This window comes from Penaeus japonicus, unplaced genomic scaffold (genome assembly GCF_977035675.1).
Source record: "Penaeus japonicus unplaced genomic scaffold, GWHDUDI00000001_assembly GWHDUDI00000009, whole genome shotgun sequence".
NCBI lineage: Eukaryota > Metazoa > Arthropoda > Malacostraca > Decapoda > Penaeidae > Penaeus > Penaeus japonicus.
The window spans coordinates 389,671-397,504 of record NW_028234411.1 but is presented as its reverse complement, the minus strand read 5'-3'; the positions used below and the strand labels follow the sequence as shown (position 1 = coordinate 397,504).

Sequence of the window (7,834 nt, the reverse complement as noted above, 5' to 3'; positions counted from 1 at the left end):
TATATATATATTTATATTATATATATATATATAATATATTTGTACCATATATATTTATTTATGAAACATTTATTATATATATTATTTTATATATATATTTTCATATATATATTATATTTTTATATATATTATAGTACATATATATATATTTATATATATATTTATATATTTTTATATATATATGTCTATATATATTTGTAAAAATATATATATATATATATTATATATATATATATTATATTTATATATATATATTACTTTATATATATATATATATATATATATATATATTTATATAATATATTTTTTGTACATATATAATATATTATATTTATATATATAAAATATATATTATATATATATATTTATATATTATATATTTTCATTTATATATATAATATGTATTATATAATATATTAGGGTATATATATATTACATATATATTTTTATTATATATATATATATTATATATATATATATAAATATATTATGTAATTTATATTTTATTTATTTTATATTTATATATATGAAAATTTATTTATTTATATAATATTTATATATATTTTTAAATTATATATTTTATTATATATATATAACATATATATTATATATATTTATATATATATTATTTTATATATATATACATATTTATATATATATTATTATTTTAATATATATATATATATATATATATATATACATAATTTACATATATTATAATATATATATATATATATTATATATATATATATATATATATATATATATTATATATATATTATATATATATGTGTATAATGTATATATTATATTCCTAGTAGTCTTCATCCCCCCACCTTCCCCCTTAAGGATTCTTGATTTGTTCTTGGTGAGGACATTGGCAATGAGGTTTTTGTAAGCAAGGACAGAAAAAAACCTTTCAGCAAATAACTTGGGATCATTGACATAAGTAAGGCAACAGTGATGACCCGCATTTTATTTCGCATAGCCAGAAATAGCTAATTCATAGGGTTATTTTGTATCTGTGTATTTTTTATGTATAACTGTCAAGGGTTTGTTTTTCTCAGAGAGAGGGGGATCTTATGCAGGTCAAACAGGGAAAAAACATCAGAAAAAAATGCGGTTTATTACTAGGAATGGGCATTATATAAGGCACAATCACAAAGAGAACAGGTACAGACACATTCCAGGGAGGATAAAGGGGAGGAAGTCAGGTAATGGTGGAGAGGGACGGCTGGTCACTGGAAAAAAGGGTCACTGGGGTTTTAACTCCCAAAATTTGCCAAAATCGGCTTTTTCTAGCTGGCTTCGTGCCAGCTCCTAGGAATTTTTTCGGTTTCCCCAAAAACCAGACCTCGATTTAGTCACGAGTGACCTGAGGGGCGAGGGGTTGCTACCATGCAACCCAAAGTCAGGGCGAGCCTTGGGGGGAGCTTGCACTTGTACAAATGACCAAACAGGTTGTTGTTGCAATGGGCCTACGGTGCCCCTACCTCGCGGAGGGTCCCGTGTACCTGCTGGTTACACCCAACGCATTTTACCTACATGCGCTTTATTTCCAAATACAAACAAATTATAATATCCATAGGGAAAAAAAATGAACAATACATCCCAAAAAAACTAGCTTTAAACTTTCAGGTTTTGACAATAACTAAAAAAATACACACATACACACATACACCCAGGAAGGGAATCATGTAGGGTTTTGGGGCTCAACAATTTCCCGCTGCTGCTCGAGTAGGCTTATCGCTGGCCTCAAATTTCCCTAAATTTCTGCCCCTTTTCAAAAAATGTATTTTTTAAATTTGTTGTTTTTGTTAATATGTATTCATTATAATGTATATAAAAAATTATATCATTACTCGGAACAAGAATTTTGAAAAAGAAAACATAACAGTAAATCCCTCTTTAACATAAAGGTTGCCCTACATCCCTGGTTTTGGGAGCCCAGCTGTAAATTCCAAAAACTTTTGACGTTTATGGGGAGAAGATAAAGACTGCAAAAGAAAAGCCAACCCTCAAGGTGTTTGGCAATCAGATGAGTTGTTAGCAAGTTATATTAGGGGTTTCAGTGCACTTCCCCTCAGCTTAGATGAGCTAAACTTTTTCTTTTTTAAATTTTAGATCAAAAGGAAACTTCAAAAAACATAAAATTTGTGGACAATCAACATACAGAGGAGTGACTGGTTTTTTTCCCTTTGTTACAGGATAGCAACACTTCCCCTTCAGTTGTTGAATCCATTGTTTGGGTTACATGGGAGGTGAATGGAAGAGCCATCACCGTGGTTCGTGCTGCCATTGTCGTGGCCAATAAATCAGAGCTCCCTGGACTTTTTAGGTCGGTGGAAGTCATGTTTCTTTGTCTTTATGTAGAGGGGAAATAAATTAGAGAAATAATGTTTCGTATTGTAAAAAGCAATTCTGACCCCTTGTGCTTCATTTTCTTTTTGATAGGAATTTGAAATTATCAATAATTTTTTATATCGGTGTGTTTTCCTAAAGGTCATATGTGCTGCATCTTTACCCCTTTTTGTCTTTTAGAAAAGCTTGTATTCACATCCACTCTCTTTCCTTTAAGGTATGGTGTCATTTGGCGTGTTCGAGAAGATCACAGCTATTGCCAAAAAGGGGGCTTTCTATTCCCAAATGCCTTTTGGGTTGACAGCCTGGCTCTGTGGACTGGTTCATTGGGACCGCAGGAAACCGTTTTTTACAAAAACCCAAATTAGGCAAAGTTGTCGTGAACAAAGCTCTTGAATAGTCATAAGAAAAAGGGGAGGTTCTTTGATGTTTGATTTACAGAGTACAAGTATAAACGTTTTTATTTTTTATTATTATTATTATTTTTTTTTTATTGACTGTCGTTTATATAATTATATAATATATATATAATATATATATATATTTATTATTATATATATTTATATAAAATATATATATATATTATATAATATATTGTCGTATGTTATATAATAAAATTTAAATTCCTTATTTGTGTTATAGGGTGTTTATTGTTATGTATGATTTTATCTTTGTTTAGTGTTATATATGTTTTCCATTTAACCCATGGAAGATTCCCTGGTTGGGGGGGTAAAAGAGTGTGAGCCAGAGTACGGCTGTGTTGCTATCCCCCTCCCAAAATAAGGCTCTAATAGTTTTTTTCTCTCTTTTTGGGTGTGTCTGTGTGAGTGAGAGTGAGGCAACACAGTATTGATCAGGTACCCCAAAAGGGCCTCTTGTTTTCATTCAGAAAAGAAAGAAAATAAAAGTGATATTCTCAAAGATAAAAAGCATTCAATCATTACCCAAGGTTGGGTAGCAGATATCATGATTAGATAACAAGGGTTAGACGCTTCTGGAATATGGATCTAGACATTTGATCACTCCAGCTGTTTCTTTGCAATTGGTCTTCGCTTGTTCTCTACTAGCTGCTCTATGCTATGGGGCCTAGCGTCTTAGCACTCTGATTACACCATCCTTTTACAAAAGGGTGATTGGTTATAATGTACTTTTACAGGTGGCAAGTCATTTATTGATTTTGATGGAAAATGGCATCTTTTTTTTTCTAGGTCAAAATTATGGTCTTTCCTGAGGGCACAATGCGTTGGCAGATGAGATGCTGCGTCAAGAAGGGCGCCTTCACCTTGCAATTGAGGGACTGTTACCATTCTTCAGTTGTTTATTCATCCTACAGAGGTTTTCTCAATCATCCATTTAAGATCTTTAACCCAGGTAAGTCTCAAGGCTCTTTATGCAGATAGGTATATGAACTTAGACTTAAACACACTTAAACTTACTCTTACACTTACACTTACACTTACACTTACACTTACACTTACACTTACACTTACACTTACACTTACACTTACACTTACACTTACACTTACATTTACATTTACATATACACTTATACTTATACTAATACTTATACTTATACTTATACTTACACTTATACTTACACTTATACTTATACTTATACTTATACTTATACTTATACTTATACTTATACTTATACTTATACTTATACTTCGTATATCTTATTACTTATACTTAGACTTTTAACTTACATTACATTTCACTTACATTCCTCTTACACTTTCACTTTCACGTACACAAACTTACGCACACACACACGGGATATGCAAAAAACTTATATATAGACTGCATCCTATCCGCGCCCATATATTATATATATTTTTAGATATATACATATTAAATTTATAATAGTTATATATTTATATATTTATTATATTATAGATTTAGATATATAAATAGATTTATGTATATATTATTATTTATATATATCTACCCTATGTATATATATATGTATATATGTGTAATATACATACGTTTTTAGAATACACTTTATAATTTACATTTATATATTATAATATATAGATATATATATATATATATATATTATATATTTATATATATATATATCTATATATATATACGTACATATGTATGTTTAAATGGGAGTTATATATACGTATATGTTTTTGTATATTATAAATATGCTATATATTATATATATATATATATATATTATCATATATATTTTAATGTATATGTATATTATATATATATGTATATTTATGTATTTATTATATATAATTTATATATATTATTTATATTTGTATATATATCTGTATATATGTTATATATAGGTATATTTGTATCTATTTATGGAATTATGTTATATATGTATATTATGTATATATATGTATATAATATATTTATATTATGTATATATATGTTTATATGTATATGATATTTGTATATCTAGATCGATAGATAGATATAGATATAGATATAGATATAGATATATGAAATATATATCTATATATAGATATAGAATTTATATGTATATATATATATATTTATATAGATATATATATGTTATATATAATTTATTATTTATTTATGATATTTATATAGATACTTATATTATGTATATATATATATATAGCTGTATGTAGATATAGAATTTATTGATATAATATATATATATCTATATATAGATATATATTTATATTTATATATATGTAAATTATATAATTATATATATGTGGATATATATGTATATATATGTATATAATTAGTTGTATATATATGTAATAGATATGTATATAGATGTGTAATATATATATATATTTATATATATAGTATATATGAGATTTAATATTTATATATATATTATATTATATATTTATATTTAGCTGTATTCTAATTGATGTATGTATATATATGGTGTGATATATATGTTAATGTATATATATTGTATATTTGAGATTATATATATTTATATATATTTATATATAGAGATATATATATTTATGTATTTATTGGGATGTGTATCTTGATGTATAGATGTAGGGATAGAGAGGGAGGTATATATAGATGTATATAGTGGTGTTTAGAGATGTTTATATATGTATATATATGTTATTTATATATTTGGATATATATAATATTATATATGTATAAAATTTATATTTTATATAAAAATTTTTATGTATATATGTTTATATATATGTTATATTAATATAGGTAATATATTATATTTTATATTTTTTGTATATATATGTTTAATGTATATATATATGTATTATTTGTATTTGTTTATATGTTTATTTATATGTATATATATTGTATATGATATATATATATTTTTATGTATATATATGTTATATTATGTTTTAAAATGTATACATATTGTTTAAAATGTTTATATGTATATATATATGTATATATGTATATTTAAAATAATTAATTATTTAATATATATGTATAAATATGTATATATATATGTATTTTAAAAGTTTAAATATGTATATATATTATATGTATATATTTTTATATATATATATATATTATATTATATATATAATATTTATTTTATATCTAGTTTTTAAAATTTATAGTTATTACATATATAACAATAATTTATTTTTAATTAACAACACACACACACACCAAAACACACACAAATATATATATTATATATATATTAATTATATATATATATATTATTATTTTATATATTTAAATATTATATTTTATATATGCATGTATGTATTTATGTATTTATGTGTTTGTATGTATGTATGTATGTATAAGTATATATTATATTTATATTGTGTATGTATGTATATATGTATTTATGTATTTATATGTGTTTATATGTATTAATGTATAAGTATATATGATATTTATATTGTGTATGTATGTATATATGGATGTGTGTATGTGGCCTGGCCTGTCTAAACATTTCTGATCACATGGAAAACATATGATTTTTTTTTCATTAACAAATTTTTTTATCAATCTGCTGCTATGCTTTTCTTTATAGTTTTAGTTTATGTTGTTAAGTTCAGTATTGTTGTTAACAATTTCCTCAATTTTCTCCTTTGAGCATATGTAATAGGAGCCAAAATGGATATTCAAAATACAAACTTAGTATTGCCCAGCTTGTAGTATTTCTTTTGCTTACTGTATTTGCCTGATGCATTAGATGATGACATACATTGATAGCGGATAATCACCAAAAGAAAAAAAGAAAATATATAATCTAGATTCATTGTACCCCTCATGCATGATTATGTATTATAATTTTAGGGGAAATGTATTTTGTAGAAGCTGGTATAAAATCCACCAAAACATGGAAGACAATGGAATGAGAAGCAAAAACACAACTTTGTTATTCCTTGCTTTTTAACCCTATGGCGACAGTGTGCGTAATGACTGACCTAGCAGTCAAACTGGTAATCGTGAAAGGATTAATAATTGTTTTGGATTATTGTCCTGACCTTTAATGAACACTTCAGGGTCGTGGGGAGAAAGAAGTGTTACTGACAAAATGTATTTCAATAGGGCAACAAGAGAATTTATTATGAATAAATAAAGTAGTAAATACATATGATGTAGCTTGGGTGAAATGGTTCAGAAAATGCAGAACACTTTGTGCATTCACAGGTACATTATTGCTACTTGCTGCCACCGATCTCAACAGCAGGCATTGACTAAAGAGGACATGCCACATCTCATGGGGGAAGTCCCAGCTCAAATGATGGAAGTGTACACAAAAATTCATCTCAGGTGAGAAACCATTGAAGTTGAGGAAAATCACTTTGGAAATCTTTAATGGATGTATTTGATCTTTGCAGAGGATTTTAGTGAGTTTCCATTATGTAGGATTGTTTTAATGTTTTTGATTCCCATGTGTTTTTTGATGTTATGTAACCATCACTGCTTGAGTATCTCTCCTTCAGGTGCACCCCCCATGGCCTTGACAGAGGCAGTTAAGAAGAATAAGTTAAAACTAAGAAGGTAGAGTTAGGTAGCAGCACCTCACATTCTCCTCACTAGAGCCATCTTCTCAGCAGCGTGTACACTCTTACCGACCTGGGGTGGGGCTGTGCTTTGTTCTAGTGAATGTTCTTTTACCCAGAATATCTATCCTCTAAAACCTGTGTCGTTATCAAGAGACTTTGATGGCCTCATATGTAGCTGGGACAACCTTGGAATGGCTTTGGTATCTTATAAAGCTGGTTCTATATCTGCTTTCAATATCTACTATATATACATATATAGGTATTCAACCAAAGTTACTACAATGGCCGTGTTCTCTGCAACTTATTGAATTTTGTTATTTTTCATTTTATTTTTCAGTGATAGCAAGTAAGTTAAGGTGAATATACAATTCACAAAAGACCAACTTCAGATAACCATTTGATAGTTACAAACGTACTGCTATAGTGAAACATTTACGGGATCAGTATATCTTTTGATTGTGAATACTGTAAATCAAATATGTAGTGGAGTTAGTGTA

General features: G+C 26.4%; 1 pseudogene; it reads left to right on the top strand.

The window, feature by feature from the left end:
• The first annotated feature begins 1,117 nt into the window (after window positions 1–1,117).
• LOC147471208 (uncharacterized) lies at window positions 1,118–4,062 on the top strand (annotated as a pseudogene).
• Window positions 4,063–7,834: the final 3,772 nt, after the last annotated feature.